Here is a 26,089-nt window from a genome sequence, read left to right as displayed (position 1 = left end):
GTTGGTGATGGACAGGGAAACCTGGTGTGCTGCAGTCCGTGGGGTCTCAAGGAGTTGGACATGACTGAGTGACTAAACAACAACAAAGAAGATCCAGAGTCTTGTCTTTCTGTTTTTAATTGGCTCCCCTCTGTAGGAAGTCAGGTTGAAGTGCCCCTCACATATTAACTCCCAATGGCCAGTGCAAGAGTGTGGATATTTTCATTTACTTATTTATTTATTGGCTGTACTGGGTCTTTGTGCTGCATGGGGACTTTCTCTAGCTGTGGCAGTCAGAGGCTACTCTGAGTTGTGGTGCTTGGGCTACTCGTTGCCCAAGCAATGAGGTTTCTTTTGTTGAGGCTCAGGGGCTCTGAAGCACTGGCTCAGTAGTTCTGACTCACAGGCTTAGCTGTGTTGTAGCCACGCGTTCCGGGAAACAAACTCACTCAGAAGGACAATGCAGATAGTGGAGTGCAGTTTATTACACCGGCGGGCCCAAGGCAGAGTCTCCTCTTAGCCAAGGACCCCGACCAGCATTTGTGAAAATCTTTTATACCCCATGTGTACATGTCTGAACCCACCACTCCAAATTCCTTGAGATTTACATAAACCAAGGAAAATACAATCCCAATAACCCCATCATTCACGTGCTATGTGCTCACGCGCTCAAACTGTCAAACGATTAGCCAATAATCAATAAACCTGAGGTTACACTCTGATTGATATGGAAAAATTTATGGCCTGTCTGGAGGAAGGGGTGATTAGTGTATGTTTTCTTTTAGGCGATGAGTAACCTAGATACGATCTTCAAGGTTCCCCTGTCTGGAGGGGGTCTTATCCTTCGGTTGTTGTTTTCATAGGCACTAAACATAGAGTTCAGAGTCCATTGGAAAAGCGGCCGAGCATGGTCAGCATGAACAGGCCTAAGATGGAGTCCAGGCCCTAAGAATTCCTTCTTCAGCTGCCCCATGGCATGTGGGATCCTCCCAGACCAGGGATCAAACCCACAGGACTTTTTACCACTGAGCCACCAGAGAAGCTCTTGGAATTTTTCTTTCCACTTTGAGATCTTTTACAGGAAATCAGCACTTAAACCTCAATTTAGCAACAAAATAGTAACTGCACCGTGTTTGCCACATCGGTTTCTAAAAACCCGGCTCTGTGAAAATTACCTGACTCATGCACATTCCACATAGAAGATACCAAGTGGGAAGGTTCATAAGAGGCCATTCTTATGAACCAGAGGAAGGCATACAAACAGGAACTAGAAAGCATTATGCCACAGCCACTGGCCCATTGAAATAAACTCAAAATATAAAAATTACAAACATTCAGATAGGACATGAGATATTGTGCATTGATAACAATAAAGGGATTCTCTGGCCTAGCATAATTCTCTTGGGAATTTAAGAAGCTTATTTTACAGAAGACTTAAAAAGGATGGGAGGTCTTTTCATTTGCAGCCAAATATTTCTTACATATCATCCTGGTGCCTTGCTGGGTGTTGTCAGTATGTGCATGAAATGACCATGCTGACCCATTGCTTCTTTTGGGAACTAATTACAGGTGAGGAAGGTTTGGGGGTTCAAACTCTTCATCACATTTACTCCCACAGAACAAGGTCAACGTATAATAGTGAAAAAAATGGATGCCATTTGCGATATAATGAAATGCAGTGGGGAAAAGAAAAACCTGATACTAGTCAAGTGCATCATTTCAGTTAAGTAAAATATGTACATCTAGTACACAGAAGCTAGGAAAAAAAGCATAACTGAGATGAGTCCCATCTGAATTAGGAGATGGCAGATGATTAGTTTTTATCATTTTGACACTTCCCAAAATTTTCTTATATTGATTTTACAGTCAAATAAACATAAAAGATGTATTGCTTTATAAAGAGATGTTATCATAAGATTTATTTCAATAACAAGCTCTGCATTTGCAAAATAACTTAATGGCAAACATTTAAATTAAAAAAACGGTATTTAAGATGTGCATATATCACATGCAATAAGGGGTATATGTCCCCTGCCCAGGTCTCTAAACAGAGAATCTGACAGGAGTAATACTCTAGCCATCACACACTTTGCTGTTAAGTTCCAGAGTTTCAGTACGTTGTTTGGGATTTGGGGGAAAGACATCTGCTTATCTTGGCTTGGCCTGTTCTCTCTATTTTTGGCGCTTAGGAGAGAATTTCAGACTGTATCATTTGCGACCTACACAGAGAAAAATGTGCTTTTATTGCCAGCAATGGAGCTGGCAAATTTTCTGTAAGCACTCTAGTCCAAAAGGGAAAAAGTCCTGTATAATACACACTATATGCTCTGAATACCCGTAGAATTCAGAAGGGACAAAAGAACTCAAGTCAGCAGACGTGCTTTGTAATGCACAGCCCGCTCTGTAAATATGTTGACACTTTTCTGCAGGGAAATGAAGACAGCCCTGTGGAGAGGCGTTTCCTGCTCACCCTCTCTATTCAATGGCCTGATGTTATTTTTTATTGACTGTGTAGAGGCTAATGGCATGATTGCCTTGAGGAAATCAGGAGCATAATGCGGAGGATGGGGAACTAATTGGCCAACATGCAAGCAAAGTGCCTATGGCCAGCTCCTTCCTAAACAGCCAGAAGAGAGACCACAAATCAAAAAGAAAACAGTTCAGGAATTTCTAGGTCCCTTTAAAAATAAAGGGAAAAAATAAATTAATGAGCACCAGCCAACTATTTTAGATCCAAGGGGTTTCGTTCTTAGAGGTAGATTCAGTGAAATGAATGCGAAAATGTAGATTTTGTGAGGGTGGGCTGGCTGGGTGCTGTGTTCCTCAGTTCCTCACAAGCTCCCAGCTGAGGCTGTATTATGAAGATGTTAAGTAGGAGCTCGGAAAACATTCATAATACTAAACAAGAATTTTTTTAAAGTATGAGGCATTTCTTATGGGGAAAAAAATGAAGATATTTTGAAAATGTGCTTAAACACAAAAAATGAAGAGGATTAAATACCCAGAAGTGGGATTGCTGGATCACATGGTAGTTCTATTTTGAATCCTGTGAGGAACCCCCATACTAAATAGGGTCTTTTTTTTTTTTTTTTTTTTTTTGGCTGCATCAGGTCTTACTTGCAGCATGTGGAATCTTTTGCTACATTATGAGGCGCTTTTGTTGCAGCACACTGATGCTCTGATTGTGGCTTGCAGGCACAGTAATTAAGGCTTGCAGGCTTAGTTGATAGTAAGCATGTGGGATCTTAGTTCCCCAACCAGGAATCAAATCTGTGTCCCCTGCATTACCAGGTAGACTCTTAACCACTGGACCACCAGAGAAGTCCCTCTCCATAGGATGTTGAAGAGATTTCTACACAACATGTTCACTGCAGCACTGTTCACAACAGCCACAGTGTGGAAACAACCTAAATGTCCATCAGCAGATGGGTAGATAAAGAAAACGTGGTATATAGATACACAGAGTATTATCCAGCCTGAAAAAATAAAGCAATTCTGCAATATGTAACCACAAGGATGAAACTTGAGGACACTATGCTTAGTGAAATAAGCCAGTTACAGAAGGACAAATGTTACATGTTCTACTTACATGAGGGATCTAAAGTAGTCAAATTCATAGAATCAAAGAGTGGAATGGTGGCTGCCAGGCCCTTGGGTGCTGGTGGGGGGAATGGGGAATCTCTAAGCAAGAGGCATAAAGTTTCAGGCAAGCAGGATGAATGAGTTCTGGAGACAGGCTGCACAGCTTCATGCCTGAGACAGCGACTGTATTGTATAGTGGAAAGTGCATTAAAAGGGAAATCCGTGTTAACTGTTTTTACCACGATAAAATACAATTTAAAGGAAGGGAGGGAGGGAGGGAGGAAAGGAGGGAGAGAATAAGGGCTTGCAAGAGAGAAATTTAAGGCTTATGATGGAGAAGCTTGTGGTTTGTCTCTGGGGAAAGAGCAAATTGCTGAGTCCTCCAGTCAGGCAGGAGCACAGGGAAGGCCAGTGGGGCTCATATGGAAATGCTGAAAGGGAGCTGACATGTAGAGCCTCCTCCAGGGCATTAATTACCACGTAGCCCCAGTTCTGTGTGCCTTCAGTCACTGTGGTGGATCACTCAGAACCTACAGAGGTTTGTCAAGGCTGTCTCTTTAAATCCACCTCAGAGTTCTCCCCAGGAGTCTAACTTCTTTCCACTGAAGGTTGAGTTTCTTTTCTTTTCACACCAGGCTGCAGGACCTATCTTCTGCAAGACAAGAAAAGAGGGTCAGGCAGAGAAGTGCTTATTTCAGCCTCTGTTTTGGCTCTTTTCAAAGGAAAGAAACAAATAGATAAGATGAAATGGACCCAGCATGGAATAGATTTCAAATGGCATCCTAAAATAGGAACAGATTGTACCTTATCTGGGTTATAGAATTCATGTGTTTAAAAAATTTTTTTTAATTCTATAACTACTTGAAAATGTGAGCAGAACAGAATCCATTTCTCTCACAGGCCTCTCTCACCAAAGGCTCTATGGTTCTTTGCTTTTCATCCACATTTGGCATACATTTCTAAAACTTCATGGGTGGTACAGCCCCCCAGAAATCAGAGATGAACAGAGAATAGACAGTCAATTTATGTTGTCTGTGGCTCATCTCCTCTGAAAAATGGAAAACATACCATGCTGTCTTGGGTCAGACTGGCTTAATTATCCATCAATCTAAACTGATTGTGGACCCAGCAATAATAGACTGGACCCTGAAGTGTCTGCAGAGATGCCCAAAGGCAATGTGCTGGTTGAAAAAAAGGACAAGAGCTGGAAGAAAGGATGGTTGTACTGAGAGATGTGAGTCAAACTCATGTGATGGGCCAATGCATCTGCACATTGCTGTGTCACCTGGGCCTTTCCTTTCTGCCCCTCCATGAGGCTCCAGGACCACCATATTACACTGAACTGGGATTTACCCAGGTACTGTATGAGACAGCCTCCCCCATCCCACACTTGTACTTGCTGTTGCTCACCTGGCATGATTGTTACATGTTTGCTCACCAACATCTTCTTGGTTTCCTTGCCCATCTCCTTCCCCATTTTCCATTTTATTAATAACTTTTCTTTGTTCCCATATTATTCCAGCTGGTTTGGAAGCTATATATCCCCTTTGTATTCTTTGAGAGATTATTTTTTACTGTTTAACATGATTATTTAACACAATAGATATCTCAGTTCTGGTCCCACAGAATATAAAACTCTCAGACTTTGTTCCCTATAAAGTCTTGTCATCTTCTATAGTTATTGCTTCCTAATATTTTAGATTTACCACCTTTTAAAAATCTATCCAGATCAGTCTTTAATGTTATTATATAATACATATTTGGATTTTCCAATATGTTCATGGAGTTCTTTCTTCATCATAGTTTTCAGTGTTCTGCTCTCTCCTTTTCAGATGAATTTCTTTTTTTGCTGAAGTTCAAGCTATAGTTTTATATATATATATATATATATATATTTTTTTTTTTTTTTTTCAAATGGAGACTTGTCAAGCATTCACACTTGAAGAATCTCTGTGCCTGAAAATACCTTTTGTGCCCAGTAGTTAGTTTTGCCCTGGCAATTGTAAGGTCTGATTCCATTTTTCTTCTTGAATTTCTAGTTGCTGATCTTCTAAGAGCCATACCTTGAAAGCCCTTGAAAGCTCACCTGCCTCCTTTCACCAACCTTTCATGTACCTCAGTGGTTTTTCTGATTTTCTGTGTTTTTAAAGTTTAAACTCCACTACAATATATCCAGGTAGAGATTTTTTTTTTCATTCATTCTGTTCAGGACTAAGTGCATTCTTTTTTTAATATTCTCTCTTTCCATGATCTCAATTCTCTCCTTCCCAGGTCTCTTTTAGAGCTTAAATCTGAGTCTTAGGATGCAGACTCTCCCATTTGTGTTGTCTACTGACTCTCCTTCATATATAATTCATTTCCTGCTACAGCTTGTCACTGTTTCATTGTGTGTGCATACTCAGTGGAGACAGTGTTCTATGGCAGTACACCCTGAGCACAGCGGGTTCCTTCAGGATTGTTTTGTGTTCATTCTGCTGCAGTCTAACAGGTTACAGCTCTGCCTTCAAAACCCCACCACCTTCACCTCCACCCCACCAAGCCCATCACCCCATCACCACCACTGCCACTGCCTCTACCTTCACCGCTACCTCTACCACCTGCCCCTACATCATCGCCTCTACCCCCACTCCCCCCAGTATCACCACCATCTCGACCACCTCTCCTTCCTCTACAACCACCAACACTTCAAATACCAGCACTTTCACCAACATCTCCACCACCAGCACTAGTGTTTCCACTGTCACCACCACCCAAACGTTTCATTCTTTGTGAGTGCAAAGAAAATCGAGATTCAGTAAGTTGTATGACATAAGAAATCTTTATCACTCCTGGTTAAGAAGGAGTGTAACAACCAATGTGGTGCTAGGTCAGAAATTGATGGAACTATGACAAGAGATGGGTAGAGCCCAGCCCTGAGCAATGAGGATGACAAAAACAGTGATTAAATTAGGAGTGAAGGGAATACTCACTAGCAGCTTTCCAGAGGTAAGTTTCAGCAGTACAGGCCAGTAATATTTGATATAATGTTGATTGAGTGAAAGAAAAAATGGATATAGATATATATGTTTCTGTGATATGATGTTAAGCTGGAACTGCTTTCATCTTAGTTTCAGCTGAAGAAAATAGAATAAAGTGGCAAATACCCTTATAACCTAGACTGATGTGCTAAAGCACCAATACTGAACTTACTAAGTGATTTTAAAATCAGTTCTGCTAGCAGGAATCCTTCACCTTTCTACTGGCTATGAATGTCTACAACTAAAAGGAGAGAAAAAGAGAGCATTCCTGTGAGGATGTTAGGGTGCTCCTCTCTATCTCATGGTAGTGGAAAGAACTTTTATCTCCCCCATCTCTTGCCAAGTGAGAGGTGCTTGGCACCAAGGATATCATAGATAGCATATGAAGATATGCTATCTTCATATGCTATGAAGCATATGCTTCATATCTTCTGGAGTCTGGGAGAAAAGGACTTACACAGGAACGAGGTTGTATGTTCAAAAACCTGAGATGAGTGCAAGAGAGAAAGAGGTTTCTCATTTGCTTATTTGGCCAAGTTGCATGGCTTGCTTGCAGGATCTTAGTTCCCTGACCAGGGATTGAACTTGGGGCAATAGCAGTGAGTGACCTGAGTCCTAACCATTGGACCACCAGGCAATTCCCTAACAGAGGTTTCAATGGGAGCAGCTTACTCCTCCAATGTGCCCCTTTCCCAGGGACTAAGCATGGTTCCACAGAGGCAACTGACATGAAGCCACTTGAAGGACACTTTGCCCAAGAAGGACACCTGGAGGGGTAAAATGACCTAGAAGAAGATCGTAGTGGAGGCGCTTGAGAAGCTCGGAGAACAAAGCTCTGAAATTGACTGCCTTGTGGATGTGTGTCCTACATTACAATGTGCTCTGAGATTTCTCCAAGTTAATACAGAATCACCCATATCAGCAAAACACATGTAAAACACCCAACACCAGAGTGACACCTGCAGCCAGGCAAGTAGTGTGTTTTCTACCACCCTGGGGCACCACCCTGGAGGGGTCAGAAATTAGATCTTACCAAAAATGTGAGGCCCCTGCCCACTCTGCAGACTTCCAAGCCTCAAGCAGGTATGAGCTCTAGCTTGGATGGAGTTCACAGAGTTGACTTCTACACAAGATTAGACATTTTAATTATTGAAACTGTTCTACGTATGGTCAGAGGACATATCATAACAAAAACACATTCATCTGTTCTCAACAAGAGAAACGTGTGGGCAGTGAAATGTTCAGACCTAATTCTGAGCATAGTGAACATAAGAGTCTATTAACATAGACAAAGTCAAAATAGAATGTCTCTTCTCTCAGAAACACACTTGATAAGGAGCATAAACCAGATGGTTGGGGTTTTTTTTTTTTTTCCTTTTTTGAAAAGAATTGTACAAAAGAGAATTCCTTTTTCAATCAGTACTGGAAACAGGGTACATCTGTATGTAGAGCTGCATGTTTTATGCATCCTGACTATCAATAATAAATAAAAATGTAAATCAATCAGAAGAAAGCCTGAATCATCATTTTAATCTCTCTATACAAAATTGATCAAAGAACATGTAGTCAAAAATGAAGTAAACAAATATGATAGAGGTATGACAGGGAATTAATAAAAATATGATATTTTACTGGACTTTTTGATACTTTTTCCAGCTTCTTTAAATGTATAATTTGTTTAAATTTATTTTCTCTTTATAAACAAATATTCTCTTTTATGCCTAATTTTGTATTTATAATTTTCTATTCTGTTAGAAGAATTGATGTTTTGGAACTGTGGTGTTGGAGAAGACTCTTGTGAGTCCCTTGGACTGCAAGGAGAGCCAACCAGTCCATTCGGAAGGAGATCAGCTCTGGGATTTCTTTGGAAGGAATGATGCTAAAGCTGAAACTCCAGTACTTTGGCCACCTCATGCGAAGAGTTGACTCATTGGATAAGACTCTGATGCTGGGAGGGATTGGGGGCAGGAGGAGAAGGGGAGGACAGAGGATGAGATGGCTGGATGGCATCACTGACTCGATGGACGTGAGTCTGAGTGAACTCCGGCAGTTGGTGATGGACAGGGAGGCCTGAGTCGGATATGACTGAGCGACTGAACTGAACTGAACTGATTCTGTTAGTGAGGATTACAAAAATAATATGAGTTTCAGGATTTCCAAAACTTGGATCTATCCTGAATAAAAGCACTGTAGTACATGAGGTATTATATGATACATTTTCAAATAAAGAAAAGAAGTTACTATTCAATAGAAGAATACACTGAGTAAAACTTCAACAAAAACATCTCCAGCCTTCTGGACTGATAAGTAAACCCTGGCCTGTAGCCCTTGGCAGAGAAAACCTGCATCCAGGCAGTTGCATCTTGCATACTACAGATCCATCCAGGCACCTGTATATGAGTTAAGTTGTTATAATAATTCTTCACACCAGCCATGCACACACCAAGCTACAATGCAATTTTGTCTAATGTTTTAATTAGAAATGAATGCCTAGCTTATTTTCCTGTAAAATCAGCACTTAAAAAAATAAAGACATAGTTTATTTAAAATAGATAAAAATAATTTTATGTACAAAAGATGGAGATACAGAGGGCTTATTAATTTCCCTTGACTTTTTTCTTTTCTAAACAAAACATTCTTTTCTTATATTGCTCCCAGTTCTTGGTCCAGTTGGAATGTCTACCACATTGCTCTGAATCGTTGGCTCAGAATCATTGAGAAACAATCTTCTTTAGCAATGCTTGGATTGAGATAGTACAGTCTGTATTCATACAACTTAAATAATGGCTGAATTGAACCAAATTATCTTTAGGGGGATCTATTATGAATCAATGGTCTATCATTCCTTTTTAACATTATTTCTGGCTATTTTCATTGTTGTTCAAATAGGTATGTATTTAAATTACATATTTACGTTGAAGTTTGTTGAAGAAATATAACTAGCACAGCAAACCAGTGAATTTAAAGATATTGATTTAAATGAAAGTATTAAGTAATGATGGGTAGGTATCAGGTGGTACATAGAGGGGGCAAGCAACCATGCTGGAAGTACAGGAATAGCTGAATCATGGAAAGCAGAAACAGCTGGAGTTTGCCTGAGTCTATCATGGTGATACCTTTTCTAACTTAGACATACATTAGCAAAATTTACTTTTGAGGGTTACTGTGCTATGAATTTGTACACATGTATGGATTCTTGTAATCACTACCACAGACAGAATACAAATTCCAAAGAATCTTCTCATGATACTCCTTTGTATTTATACCCTCACCCTACCTCTAACCCCAGGAAACTACTGATCTATTTTCTATTTCTTTATTTCTTTTTCCTTTTCTAGAACACTGTATAAATAGAATAATATAGTTTGCAATATTATGAAAATGATTTTTTTCACTTAGAAAATAAATTTTTAAATTCATTAATATTATTCTAAGTATTAGCAGTTCATTTCTTTTTATTGGGAGTAGTTTTCCATTGTGTGGATGTACCACAGTTTGTTTAGTCAGTGGATGTTGAAAGACAATTGAGTTACTTCCACTTTGGGGTGATTATCCTTTGTTTTGCAAGCAAAGTTATTTTTTTCCCTTTTACTTCTTTTCCTCCTCATTGCTTAAGTGCCAAAACACCCTTCTTTCTTCCGTTTTTCTTTTATCTCCCCAGTGGCTATATATTGGGAAGACCGTCCCTTTAATCATGTCTTCTCCATTAAACTGAATCTTTTTAAGTCATTTGCCTAGCCTAACCCATTAAATGGTAAGTATTTTGTGATTCCTTTCTTACATCTGCTTTGATCTGTTTCCTACAGTTTCTTTTTAACGTATTTTCATAGTTAAAGTGGATTTAGTCCCTCCGTCAGTGGGCTCCAGTTGAGGAGCTCACTTCTGGTGGACTCCCTCAGACCCCTGTCTGCATCCCTCCTTTGTCTCTCTAGCAGTTTATCTTATCTATCTTAATATATCTTATGTATTCTGCATGTTACATTTGCTTTCAGTGAAAGAGCTGATTCCTAAAATGTAGAGGCTAAGACTGCTTCTGGTTCTCCTCTAGCAGCTCATGTAGTTTTGTGCAAAAAGTTAGTAGAGGACTTCAAAAAAGTATCTTTTCAACTTATAAAAACTCTTGATTCTGAGAACAGATAATCCTTTTATATCTCTACCACTCTCTGCTTGTAAGAAAACTATAAACAGTTGAAAATATTGAGAGAGGCAGAAAATATTGTGCTAGTTTGGGGAGAAAAGTAAAGGGGAGGTTAGATTGGATACTGAGTGCTTTGTTTTGATAAAAGCCTAGGAAAATTATTTTTACCTTTCTTCTGTCTGGACCTTAAGTTGGAAGAATCACAAAGAAACTGTTAATTTGGAGAACAATTTTAAAAAATGAATCTTCACTAGATTTTATAAGAACTGAGATTTTGGTAACTCATTGGTATTTTTCTGTTCAATCCCCTAAATCTCTGCTTGTACAGAGATGAAAAATCTGAAGGTGGAAGAGAAACAATTTTTATAAGTCAAAGTTTTAGAAACATCTTCCAGTCTTTCCTAGGTGATCCTCTGGACACCATTAAGGTCTGAACTGCAAAAGAATGAATGGTAAATCTCTGCTCCAAAATCATTTCCCACCAAGCCCCCTGATTTGAATTCTCATTAGCTAGTCTCACCTCTTTATACATTCAATTTTTAAAAATACTTAAGTCTACACTTCTAAAGAAAGATCAAAGCCAAAAATAAACCCACTCAGGATCAGAGACTTTTTAAAGCTGTTACTTGCCCAAGTATCAGGAATTTAATCTTCTGAAATCTGAAAAGCTGTTAGAATCATCATAAATTTATCAGCTTTATCCTGGGAAATTAAGCTGGTAGCTTGAACTGTCCCTAGCTCAGTTCAGTTCAGTCGCTCAGTCGGGTCCAACTCTTTGAGACCCCATGAATCACAGCACACCAGGCCTCCCTGTCCATCACCAACTTCCAGAGTTTATTCAAACTGATGTCCATTAAGTCAGTGACGCCATCCAGCCAACTCATCCTCTGCCGTCCCCTTCTCCTCCTACCCCAATCCCTCCCAGCATCAGGGGCTTTTCCAATGAGTCAGTTCTTCGTATGTGGTGGCCAGAGTATTGGAGTTTCAGCTTCAGCAGCAGTCCTTCCAATGAACACCCAGAACTGGTCTCCTTTAGGATGGACTGGTTGGATCTCCTTGCAGTCCAAGGGACTCTCAAGACTCTTCTCCAACACCACAGTTCAAAAGCATCAATTCTTTGGTGCTCAGCCTTCTTCACAGTCCAACTCTCACATCCATACATGACCACAGGAAAAATCATAGCCTTGACTAGACGGACCTTTGCTGGCAAAGAAATATCTCTGCTTTTTCAATATGTTATCTAGGTTGGTCATAACTTTCCTTCCAAGGAGTAAGCGTCTATTAATTTCATGGCTGCAATCACCATCTGCAGTGATTTTGGAGCCCCCAAAAATAAAGTCTGAAACTGCTTTCACTGTTCACCCATTTATTTCCCATGAAGTGATGGGACCAGATGCCATGAACTTCATTTTCTGAATGTTGAGCTTTAAGCCAACTTTTTCACTTTCTTCTTTCACTTTCATCAAGAGGATTTTTAGCTCCTCTTCACTTTCTGCCATAAGGGTGGTGTCATCTGCATATCTGAGGTTATTGATATTTCTCCTGACAATCCTGATTCCAGCTTGTGCTTCTTCAAGTCCACCATTTCTCATGATGTACTCTGCATATAAGTTAAATAAGCAGGGTGACAATATACAGCCTTGACATACTCCTTTTCCTATTTGGAACCAGTCTGTTGTTCCATGTCCAGTTCTAACTGTTGCTTCCTGACCTGCATATAGGTTTCTCAAGAGGCAGGTCAGGTGGTCTGGTATTCCCATCTCTTGAAGAATTTTCCACAGTTTATTGTGATCCACACAGTCAAAGGCTTTGGCATAGTCAGTAAAGCAGAAATAGATGTTTTTCTGGAATTCTCTTGCTTTTTCCATGATCCAGCAAATGTTGGCAATTTGATCTCTGGTTCCTCTGCCTTTTCTAAAACCAGCTTGAACATCTGAAAGTTAACAGTTCACGTACTGCTGAAGCCTGGCTTGGAGAATTTTAAATATCACTTTACTAGCATGTGAGATGAGTGCAACTGTGCGGTAGTTTGAGCATTCTTTGGCATTGCCTTTCTTTGGGATTGGAATGAAAACTGACCTTTTCCAGTCCTGTGGTCACTGCTGAGTTTTCCAAATTTGCTGGCATATTGAGTGCAGCACTTTCACAGCATCATCTTTCAGGATTTGAAATAGCTCAACTGGAATTCCATCAACTCCACTAGCTTTGTTCATAGTGATGCTTTCTAAGGCCCACTTGACTTCACATTCCAGGATGTTTGACTCTAGGTGAGTGATCACACCATCGTGATTATCTTGGTCATGAAGATCTTTTTTGTACAGTTCTTCTGTGTATTCTTGCCACCTCTTCTTAATATCTTCTGCTTCTGTTAGGTCCATACCATTTCTGCCCTTTATCGAGCCCATCTTTGCATGAAATGTTCCCTTGGTATCTCTAATTTTCTTGAAGAGATCTCTAGTCTTTCCCATTCTGTTGTTTTCCTCTATTTCTTTGCATTGATCTCCAAGGAAGGCTTTCTTTTCTCTCCTTGCTATTCTTTGGAATTCTGCATTCAGATGTTTATATCTTCTCTTTTCTCCTTTGCTTTTCACATCTCTTCTTTTCACATCTATTTGTAAGGCCTCCTCAGACAACCATTTTGCTTTTTTGCATTTCTTTTCCATGGGGATGGTCTTGATCCCTGTCTCTGGTACAGTGTCACAAACCTCCATCTATAGTTCATCAGGCACTCTGTCTATCAGATCTAGTCCTTAAATTTATTTCTCACTTCCACTGTATAATCATAAGGGATTTGATTTAGGTCATACCTGAATGGTCTAGTGGTTTTCCCCACTTTCTTCAATTTAAGTCTGAATTTGGCAATAAGGAGTTCATGATCTGAGCCACAGTCATCTCCCGGTCTTGTTTTTGCTGACTGTATAGAGCTTCTCCATCTTTGGCTGCAAAGAATATAATCAATCTGATTTCTGTGTTGACCATCTGGTGATGTCCATGTGTAGAGTCTTCTCTTGTGTTGTTGGAAGAGGGTATTTGTTATGAGCAGTGCATTCTCTTGGCTGAACTCTATTAGCCTTTGCCCTGCTTCATTCCATATTCCAAGGCCAAATTTGCCTGTTACTCCAAGTGTTTCTTGACTTCCTACTTTTGCATTCCAGTCCCCTATAATGAAAAGGATATCTTTTTTCGGTGTTAGTTCTAAAAGGTCTTGTAGGTCTTCATAGAACCGTTCAGCTTCTTCAGCATTACTGGTTAGGGCATAGGCTTGGATTACCGTGAAATTGAATGGTTTGCCTTGGAAATGAACAGAGATCATTCTGTCGTTTTTGAGATTGCATCCAAGTACTACATTTCAGACTCTTTTGTTGACCATGATGGCTACTCCATTTCTTCTAAGGGATTCCTGCCCACAGTAGTGGATATAATGGTCATCTGATTTAAATTCACCCATTCCCGTCCATTTCAGTTCGCTGATTCCTAGAATGTCAGCATTCACTCCTGCCATCTCTTGTGTGACCACTTCCAATTTGCCTTGATTCATGGACCTGACATTCCAGGTTCCTATGCAATATTGCTCTTTACAGCATCGAACCTTGCTTCTATCACCAGTCACATCCACAACTGGGTATTGTTTTTGCTTTGGCTCCATCCTTTCATTCTTTCTGGAGTTAATTCTCCACTCATCTCCAGTAGCATATTGGGCACCTATGACCCAGGGAGTTCCTCTTTCAGTATCCTATCATTTTGCCTTTTCATACTGTTCATGGGGTTCTCAAGGCAAGAATACTGAAGTGGTTTGCCATTCCCTTCTCTAGTGGACCACATTCTGCCAGACCTCTCCAACATGACCCATCCATCTTGGGTAGCCCCACATGGCATGGCTTAGCTTCATTGAATTAGACAAGGCTGTGGTCTGTGTGATCAGATTGGCTAGTTTTCTGTGATTATGGTTTCAGTGTGTCTGTCTTCTGATGCCCTCTCACAACACCTACCATCTTACTTGGGTTTCTCTTACCTTGGACGTCGGGTATCTCTTCACAGCTGCTCCAGCAAAGTTCAGCTGCTGCTCCTTACCTTGGACGGGGTATCTCCTCACAGCTACCCCTCCTGACCTTGAATGTGGAGTAGCTCCTCTGGGCCCTCCTGCACCTGCGCAGCTGCCTCTCCTTGGATGTGGGGTTGCTCCTCTCGGCTGCCTCCCCTGACCTCAGGCATGTGGTAGTTTCTCTCCGCCGCTGCCCTTACCTCGCACGTGGGGTAGCTCATTTCGGCTGCTCCTGTGCCGATGCAGCCTGGCACTCTCAGTCGCCATCCCTGACCTTGGGCGAGGGGTAGCTCCTCTCGGTTGCACTTCTGTGTGGTCCGTCACAGCCGATACGCTTCTAGCTGGGGCTGTATCCACCTCTTAACAGTAATTCCTGCACAGGGTTGTTTCACATCCATAGTCTAAAGTAGACCTCTTCAAAATCTAAATGCAGTTGAGCACGGATGCCTGGCAGCCTCATACTGTCAGCTGATTTCAGAACAAAAAATTAGGAAAATGTTTTTTTCTTTTGTGTGTGATTATATTATCTCTGATTCCAAGTTCAGCCACTACCTTGTAAATAATGTGCCTGGGACACAGTTCCTATCTGTAGTGAATAATATTGATATTTGGCCCTTTAACTGATAACTTTGTTGACACCCATGCATTATAATCTCTAAGAATAAACTCATCTAGCTGGGTGTGGAATGAATCCTTCCAAACCAAAACAGTGTGTTTCCAATTTCTCACCCAGTGATTTGCTCTTTCTTACGAGTTATAAGTTTAATGTGAGGAGCAGAAACAGTGTCAGTGAATTTCAAAAGAGAAAAATAACAAAAGTGATATATTCCAGTTAGCTGCTGCTTAACAGGTTCTAATTCAGAAGATTGAAAGGCAATAATATTAATGTAGGAGATGTGGTAAAGAACATGTCTGCAAATGCAGATTCGATCCCTGGGTAGGGAAGGCCCCTGGAGGAGGAAATGGCAACCCACTCAGATATTCTTGGCTGGAGAATCCCATGGACAGAGGAGCCCAATAAGCTATAATCCGGAGAGTCGCAAAGATTTGGACACGACTGAAGGGACTTAGCATGCATGAATGCAGGAGATAGATGGGCTCCAGATTAGACATTTACAACTAGCCTCCTATTTGTATTTCCTGAGACAAAGGATAGGTAGGCTCCAGTTAAGAAATTTACCAGCCTCCTGCTTGCATTTCCTGAGACAAGAGGTAGATGGGCTCCAGCTGATTACAGTCAGCCTCCTGTTTGCCCTCTGAAATAGAAGTAACAACAGAAACAGGGTAAATAACCTGTGTTTATCTCTTATAAATACCTTAATGTAGAGACAAGATGGCGGAGGAATAGATGGACGTGGAGTACATCTCTTTCCTCAAATACATCAGGAATACAACCTTCAGACACAGAAACACCTGCAGAACACCAGCTGAGAGCAATCAGGAGTACCTGAACACCAGGAAAGAATATATAGAACCACACAAAACTCAATAGGATGAAGGAAGTAGGGGCAAAAGAGGAGAGTAAGTAGGACTGGACTTGCCCTTGGCAGGTGGGGGAACTGAAGCAGGGGTCTGATCCCCACATCAGGGCAATTGTTTGGGACAAAGGAGAAACATTTGAGGCTGAGAGTGAAGCAGCTGATCAATAACAGTCTAAACAGAAGAGAATCACACAGACAATCCTTGCCACAGCCATACATACTCCGGAGAGCAATATGGGTTCCCTAGAAGGCACAATGGCTGGGAGCTGGAGTGTAGGGATTGTGGAGGAATCCAGGGTGAGGTCTGCTGATGACTGTGTGGAGACAGCCCTAGGGGACAGGAGACAGGAGATTGTAGTGGGAAATGCTTGTGGAGGAAAACTAGGCAGCCATGGGGGGAAGATAATACTGCTGAGTCATGTGTAGAGGGTGGAGCCATCATGTAGCCTCTCTATCCCCACACATCAGCACAGGGCAGCTGAACAAATAGAGAAACTGGTCCTTTAATCACCTGGTGCAGGGAATAGCAGAGTAGGACCCCAGCCAGGGGGCCCCTTTAAGTGCCTGAATGGGTGAAGCAACAGAGAAGGGCTAGCCAAATAGGTCTTCTGATCGCCAGCTGCCAGAGGCTAGAAAAAGACTCTGATAGGGCCATAGCTTCTGCAGCTGAGGCAGTCAGTGTTCCTGCACACGTGGCACCGCCAGGGTCGCCACAACACAAGCAGCTGCACCACCTTCATGCTCAATCCTCACTGGGGCAGAGCTGCCACAGGCTAGATAAAGCCCTAGTAGCACCATATCCCCTGTGACAGCCACCAGCACTCCTGCATAGCTGGCATTGCCAGGGTCCCCATGATCCAAGCAACTGCACCACCTATATGCATGATACCCACTCAAAAGAGTTGCCAGAGGCTAGAAAAAATCCTGCATCCATGAATGGTGGGTCGTTTCGGTCATGTCTGACTCTTTGTGACCCTGTGGACTGTAGTCTGCTGGGCTTCTTTATCCATGGGATTCTCCAGGCAAAAATACTGGAGTGGGTTGCCATGCCCTTCTTGAGCACCATATTTCCTGCTGCCGTAGCCGCCTGCTACCCTGAGTACCCAGTGCTGCCAGGGCCCCTGTGACCTAAGAAGCTGTGCCACCTCCACACCTGGCCCTCACTGGAGCAGACCCAAGTACCCCAGGGCAGCCTCAGGAGCTAAACCCCTGTGGATGACTCATATGCAGAAGTAGAGATAAAACCGCAATTGAAACCCAGGGGCAGTGCAGCTAAGGAAGAAGACCCAAAACCTTCCCACCAGCTGTACTAGCTGCAGATTAAATCCACACAATCAATTAGGCAGACTAAAGGACAATTAGAGTTTCCATAAAAGAAAACACACTGGTTCTGACAGCTGTGTACACTGGAGACAAGGCCACACAGGAGTAGGACAAGATTAGAGTCTGAGCTGCCTCCACAGCGGGTCCAGAGACCAGCCCAGTGTTGGAGGACATCCTGGGGAGGCGAGGTGGACTGTGACTCCCAGCGAGGGAAAGGATTCTGACAGCCAAGATTCAAGAAAAACATTATTCTTATATTTTGACTTGTTTGTTGTTGCTTCTGGATTATTTTTTCTTTTCTTTTTTTCATTTTCTTTCCTTTTCTCCCTTTTCCTCCACTCTGTTAGTGCAGCTGTTGATTTTATTAGTACTATTAAATCTATTTAAGCTTTTAAAAATCACACTTTTAATTTCTTTTGTATACTTTTGCCTCTACAATAGCCTTTCATGGTTCTGTGGGGTTTTCCTATTTTTCTTTTGTTTTCTCCTTTATTTCTTTTCCACTTTTTTTTAAATTTTTAAATTTTTAAAATTTATTATTATTTCCTCTACATTTACTCTTTGGTTTGTTTTTCCTACTGTTCTTTTCCCATTGTAATATTGAATATATATAAATCTTCTTTATCTATCTCTATTTAACTTTGCATTTTTATTCTTTCTTTCTTTTCCTCACATTTGTTAGTTTGCTCTGTTTTCATTGCTTTTTTCCCCCAGTTGGTACCTTACTATAGCTTTTTTTTTTTTTTTTTTCCTATTTGTGCTTTAGTTATTTTTGTTTTTAACAGGTGGATATCATTTTTGGTTTCCTTTGTTCACTGGGTCAAAATATTGTACTTTATTATTGGGGGGACTGTTCTGGTATTGTTAATCCTTGGAAGGAAAGTTATAACCAACCTAGACAGCATATTAAAAAGCGGAGACATTATTTTGTCAACAAAAGTCCATCTAGTCAAGGCTATGGTTTTTCCAGTGGTCATGTATGGATATGAGAGTTGGACTATGAAGAAAGATGAACACAGAAGACTTGATGCTTTTGAACCATGGTGTTGGAGAAGACTCTTGAGAGTCTGTTGGACTGCAAGGAGATCCAATCAGTCAATCCTAAAGGAAATCAGTCCTGGCTCTTCATTGGAAGGACTGATGTTAAAGCTGAAACTCCAATATTTTGGCCACCTGATGCAAAGAGCTGACTCATTTAAAAATACCCTGATGTTGGGAAAGATTGAAGGCAGGAGGAAAAGGGAACAACAGAGGATGAGATGGTTAGATGGCATCACCAACTCAATGGATATGAGTTTGGGTAAACTCCAGCAGTTGGTGATGGACAGGGAGGCCTGGCGTGCTGCAGTTCATAGGGTCGCAAAGAGTCAGACACGACTGAGCAACTGAACTGAACTGAACAGTACATGTGTATATTCCATTATTTCAGTTATTATTTGCCTGATTTTGTAATTGCCATTTGCCTCAAGTGTGACTTTTGTTTCTTATTTTTGTGTTTGTTTTAATCCCATTTAATGCCACAACAAACCACCTATGGAATCTCTGCTCTCCAGCCAGAGATCAAGCCCTGAGCCTTTGGAGTGGGAGTGCTGACTCCAAGACCCTAGACTCCAAGACCCTAAATAACAAAGAACTCCTAACCCTAGGGAGGATTAATTAATGAGAACTTACATAAAGGCAACCACTTGTATACAACACCCAGTAGCACACAACTGCCAACAGCACCCTGTGCAGGATGTCTCACTCAAACAATAAACAAGACAAAAATACAAACACAATCATCAGCAGACAGGATTACTACCTCACACAGCCCTGGGCATGGGGGGAGGAGGGGAAATCCCCTCCTCCCACCAGAATAAAAGCACAAATCACACCCAACATGAAGTTTACACAAACCACTGAACCAAACTTATGAAGGCAGAAACCAAAAGGAAGATAGAATTCAAACTCAAAGCCTGAGAAAAGAAGACCTCAAACACAATAAGTTTAAAAAAAAAAAATGATGAAAAGGCAGAGAAATACTGTGCAAATTAAGGAACAACCTAGAAACACATAAGTCCATATATATGAAGAGGAAATAAGCAAACTACTGAAAAAGTATTCAGAATAATGATAGTAAAGATGATCCAAAACCTCGAAAATAGAATGGAGAAAATGCAAGAATCAACTACCAAAGACCTAGAAGAAATAAAGAATAAGCAAACAGATACAAACAACACAATTACTGAAATTAAAAATACTCTAGAAGAGATCAACAGGAGAATTCTTGTGAGGCAGAAGAACAGATAAGTGAGCTGGAAGACAGAATGGTGGAAATAACTGCTGAAGAGCAGAATAAAGTAAAAAGAATGAAAAGAACTGTGGGTGGATTCAGAGACCTCTGGGACAATATTAAATGCACCAATATTTGAATTACAGGGGTCCCAGAAGAGGAAGAAAAAAAAAAGAAAGTGTATGAGAAAAATTTTGAAGGGATATAGTTGAAAAATTCCCCAACATCAAATCCAAGAAACACAGAGTCCTGAGAGGGTTACAGATAGGAAGATGTCAACTACAAATTGGCACTTACCAAGGGCATTGCCAATAAGTGAAAAAAAAGACATTTGCCATCTGCCTCTATCGAGATTGAACCCCATGCTGCTTTAGCTGTTGACCTTCAACAATCCCTGAGGGAGTTCAAGGTGGATTGAAGCACTCTGTGGTCCAGGGAATCTGGTGGGACAGGTCTTTAGATAGTTGGATGTTTTTAGGAACAGAGTTTATAATCTCAATCCTTACATCTCCTCATATCTAGAGAAGCACTTCAGACCTAAAGAAACATATAGACTGAAAGTGAGAGGATGGAAAAATATATTTCATGCAAACGGAAATCAAAAGAAAGTTGGAGTAGCAATCCTCATATCAGACAAAATAGACCTTAAAATAAAGAATAGTATAAGAAATAATGAAGGATACTACATAATGATCAAGGGATCAATACAAGAGGAAGACAAACAACTGTTAATATGTATGCACTCAACATAGGAGAACTTCAATACATAGGACAAACATTAACAGATATACACTGAGGGACTGACAGTAACACAATAATATTAGGAGACTTTAACACCCCCCTACACAAATGGACAGATCATCAAAACATAAAATTAATAAGGAAACACAAGCCTTAAATGACATATTAGACCAGATGGATCTCATTAATATTTTCAGGACATTCCATCCAAATGCAGAAGAAAACACCTTCATCTCATGTGCACATGGAAATTCTCCAGGATAGACCACATCTCAGGTCACAGATCAAGCCTCAGTAAATTTAAGAAAATTGAAATCATATCAAGCATCTTTTCTCACCACAAAACTATGAGACTAGATATCAACCACAAGAAAAAAAAAAACTGTAAAAAAACACAAACACATGAAATTAAACATTACATTTCAAAATAAACAGGTTACTGAAGAAATCAAAAGGGAAATAAAAAAACTTCTAGAAACAAATGACAAGGAAAACATGACAACTGAAAACCAGCAAAGACAACAACAACAAAACAACCAAAGTTAGCAGAAGGAAAGAAATCATAAAGATCAGAGCAGAAATAAGTGAAAAAGAAATGATAGAAACAATAGTCAAGATTAATAAAACTAAAAGCTGGTTCTTTGAGAAGATAAACAAAATTACAAACCTTTAGCCAGATTCATCAAGAAAAAATAGAGAAGAATCAAATCAATAAAATTAGAAATGAAAAAGGAGAGATTACAATAGACATTACAGAAATACAAAGGATAATAAGAGACTATTATGAGCAATTAAGTGGGAAAGCTATCTTCAAACTCAACATTCAAAAAACTAAGATCATGGCATCTGGTCCCATCACTTCATGGAAAATAGATGGGGAAACAATGGAAATAGCGACAGACTTTATTTTCTTGGGCTCCAAGATCACTGCAGATGGTGACTACAGCCATGAAATTAAAAGACACTTGGTCCTTGGAAGAAAAGCTATGATCAACTGAGACAGCATATTAAAAAGCAGAGACATTACTTTGCCAACAAAGGTCTGTCAGTCAAAGCTATCTATGGTTTCTCCAGTAGTCATGTATGGATGTGAGTGTTGGACTATAAAGAAAGCTGAGAACCAAAGAATTGATGCTTTTGAACTGTGGTATTGGAGAAGACTCTTGAAAGTCCCTTGGACTGCAAGGAGAACAAACCAGTCAATCCTAAAGAAAATCAGTCCTGAATATTCATTGGAAGGACTGATGCTAAAGCTGAAGTTCCAATACTTTGGCTACCTGATGTGAAGAACTAACTCCTTGGAAAATACCCTGATGCTGGGAAGGATTGAAACAGGAGGAGAAAGGGACGACAGAAGATGAGATGTTTGGATGGTATCATCAATTCGATGGACATGAATTTGAACAAGCTCTGGGAGCTGGTGATGGACAGGGAAGCCTTCAGACCATGGGGTCACAAAGAGTAGGACATGACTGAGTGACTGAACTGAACTGAATTAATACGGCAATAAAATGGACATCCTGAAAGAAAAGGACCAATTCCTAGAAAAATCCAATCTTCTAAGACTGAACCAAGAAGAAATAGAAATTATGAACAAGCCAATTACAAGCACTGAAATTGAAACTGTGATTTTAAAAAAAATCTCCCCAAAAAACAAAAGTCCAGGGTTAGATGGCTTCACAGGTGAATTCTATCAAACATTTAGGGAAAAAAAAGTAATCCCTATCCTTCTAAAACTCTTTCAAATAGTTGCAGAGGAAGGAACACCTCCAAACACCTTCTGAGGCCAGAATCACCCTCATACCAAAACCTGGCAAAGAAAATATAAAAAGAGAAAATTACAAACCAATATCTTTGATGAACATAGATGCAAAAATCTTCAACAACATCCTAGCAAACAGAATTCAACAACACATTAAAAAGCTCATACAACATGATCAAGTTGGGTTTATCCCAGGGATACAAGGATTATTCAACATAAACAAATCAATCAATGTGATACACCATATTAACAAATTGAAAGTTAAAAAACATTTGATAATCTCAATAGATTCAGAAAAAGCCTTTGACAAAATTCAGCACCCATTTATTATTTAAGAAAAATTCTTTAAAAATGGGCATAGCAAGAACCTACCTCAACATAGTAAAGACCATGTATAATAAACCCACAACAAACATTATTCTCAATGGTAAAAAACTGAAAATATTCCCTCTAAGATCAGGAAAAAGACAAGGGTGCCCACCCTCACTACTATTATTCAATGTAGTTTTGGAAGTCCTTGCTACAGCAATTGGAGAAGAAAAGGAAAGAAAAGGAATCCAGATCAGGAAAAAAGAAGTAAAACTCTCACTGTTGCAGATGACATGATACTGAGAGAGAAATTCTTAGGTTGATAAGAAGTCCAGGGTCCCTGAGGAGGAAAAAGGGGTCTGGGGGTCTTGAGAAGGAGAAAAGAACAAGCTTTTTTTCTACATTCCTTCATCTTAATCACATAAAACATTTTTTTCTTTAAGCCCAGAGCTGATGATTACACAACAAAGCTACTCATCTTAAACTCTCTACCAGTGATTATATAACAACAATGTATCCTGCTTGGGGACACATTTCTCCTTCTTGAGAATCTTCTGACTAATCCTGTCATCTTAAAATGTATATTATGGAAGTGGGTTTGGTAAGATCTTTCTATTGTTACTTCTAATCTTATTAATTTAAGATGTATGTTGTGGAAATGGGTCTGGTAAAAGTATATAAGGCCTTGATGAGACTAGTGAGGGGGGCACTCTCCGCCCCCTTCTGATGTCTGTGTCAGAAGATTTCTCTGTCCCTTTTCACTTTAATAAAACTGCTCCACAAAAGCTCTGAGTGATCAAGCCTGGTCCCTAGTCCTGAAGCTAAATCTTCTTTGGAGATCACAAATCTGACATTGTTCACCATAAGCTATCAGTGCTATATGTAGAAAACCCTGAAGATACTATCAGAAAATTATTAGAGCTAGTCAGTGAATTAGCAAAGTCGCAGGATATAAAATTAATACACAGAAATCACTTGCATTCTTATATACTAATAATGAAAAATCAAAAAGAGAAATTAAGGAACCAATCTCATTCACCATTGCAACAAAAAGAATAAAATATCTAGGAATAAACCTACCTAAAGAGACAAAAGAGCTGTATGACCCAGAGGGATGGTATGGGGAGGGATGTGGGAGGGGGATTCAGGATGGGGAATACGTGTACGCCTGTGGCGGATTTATGATGACGTGTGGCAGAACCAATACAATATTGTAAAGTAACTAGCCTCCAATTAAAATATTTAAATTTTAAAAAATTATGAGAAACTGATTAAAGAAATCAAAGATGACAAACAGATGGAGAGATATTCCATGTTCCTAGGTTGGAAGAATCAATATTGTGAAAATGATTATACTACCAAATGCAATCTACAGATTCCATGTGATACCTATTAAATTACCAATGACGCTTTCCACAGAACTAGGAAAAAATTTCACAATTGATATGGGAAAAAAACCCAAATAGCCAAAGCAATCTTAAGGAAGAAGAATGGAGCTGGAGGAATCAAGCTTCCTGACTTCACACTATACTACAAAACTACAGTCATCAATACAGTATGGTACGGTCACAAAAGCAGAAATATAAACCAAGGGAATCAGATAAACCCACACACCTATGGGTACCTGACTTTTGACAAAGGAGGCAAGAATATACAATGGAGAAAAGAGTCTCGTTAATAAGTGGTGCTGGGAAAACTGGACAACTATGTAAAAGAATGAAATTAGAACACTTCCTAACACCATACACAAAGATAAACTCAAAATGCTTTCAGTTCAGTTGCCCAGTTGTGTCCGACTCTTTGTGACCCCATGGACTGCAGCATGCCTGGCCTCCCTTTCCATCACCAACTCCCAGAGTTTTTACTCAAACTCAGGTCCATTGAGTAGGTGATGCCATCCAACCATCTCACCCTCTGTCATCCCCTTCTCCTCCTGCCTTCAATCTTGACCAGCATCAGGGTCTTTTCCAATGAGTCAGTTCTTCTCATCAGGTGGCCAAAGTATTGGAGTTTCAACTTCAACATCAGTCCTTCCAATGAACACCCAAGACTGATCTCCTTTAGGATGGACTGGTTGGACTTCCTTGCAGTCCAAGGAACTCTAAAGAGTCTTCTCCAACACCACAGTTCAAAAGAATCAATTCTTCAGTGCTCAGCTTTCTTTATAGTCCAACACTCACATCCATACATGACTACTGGAAAAACCATAACCTTGACTAGATGGACCTTTGTTGGCAAAGTAATGTCTCTGCTTTTTAATATGCTGTCTAGGTTGGTCATAACGTTTCTTCCAAAGAGTAAGCGTCTTTTAATTTCATGGCTGCAGTCACCATCTGCAGTGATTTTGGAGCCTAGAAAAATAAAGTCTGACACTGTTTCCACTGTTTCTCCATCTATTTTCCGTGAAGTTATGGGACCAGATGCCATGATCTTAGTTTTCTGAATGTTGTGTTTTAAGCCACCTTTTTCACTCTCTTCTTTCATGTTCATCAAGAGGCTCTCAAGAAACACCTGGAGTAACAGGAAAATTTGGCCTTGGAGTACAGAATGAAGCAGGGCAAAGGCTCACAGAGTTTTGCCAAGAGAACGCACTGATCATAGAAAACACCATCTTCCCAACAACACAAGAGAAGACTCTACACATGGACATCACCAGATGGTCAACACCAAAATCAGATTGATTATATTCTTTGCAGCCAAAATGCATTAAAGGTCTAAATGTAAGACCAGAAACTATAGAACTCTTAGAGGAAAACATAGACAGAACACTAGATGACATAAATCAAAGCAAGATCCTCTATGACTCACCCCCTAGGGTATTGGAAATAAAAATAAAAATAAACACGTGGGACCTAATTAAATTTAAAAGCTTTTGCACAGCAAAGGAAACTATAAACAAGGTGAAAAGCAATCCCTCAGAATGGGAGAAAATAATAGCAAGGGAAAAAACTGACAAAGGATTAATTTTCAAAATATACAAGCAGCTCATACATCTCAATACCAGAAAAACAAATAATCCAATCAAAAAGTGGGAAAAAGACCTAAACAGACACTTCCCCAAAGAAGACACACAGATAGCTAACAAACACATGAAAAGATGCTCAACATCACTCATTATTAGAGAAATGAAAATCAAAACTACAATGAGATATCACTTCACACTGATCAGAATGGCCATCATTAAAAGTCTACAAACAATAAATGCTGGAGAGGTTGTGAAGAAAAGAAAACCACCCTCTTGCACTGTTGGCAGCAATATAAATCGATATAGCCACTGTCTTCCACTATGGAAGACAGTATGGAGAGTCCTTTAAAAACTAAGAATAAAACCACCATATGACCCAGCAATTTCACTACTAGGCATATACCCTGATGAAACCAAAGTTGAAAAAGACACATGTACCCCAATGTTCATTGAAGCACTATTTACAATAGCTAAAACA

The sequence above is a fragment of the Bos mutus genome, chromosome 21, assembly GCF_027580195.1.
Source record: "Bos mutus isolate GX-2022 chromosome 21, NWIPB_WYAK_1.1, whole genome shotgun sequence".
Lineage (NCBI taxonomy): Eukaryota > Metazoa > Chordata > Mammalia > Artiodactyla > Bovidae > Bos > Bos mutus.
Note: the sequence above shows the minus strand (reverse complement) of the source record.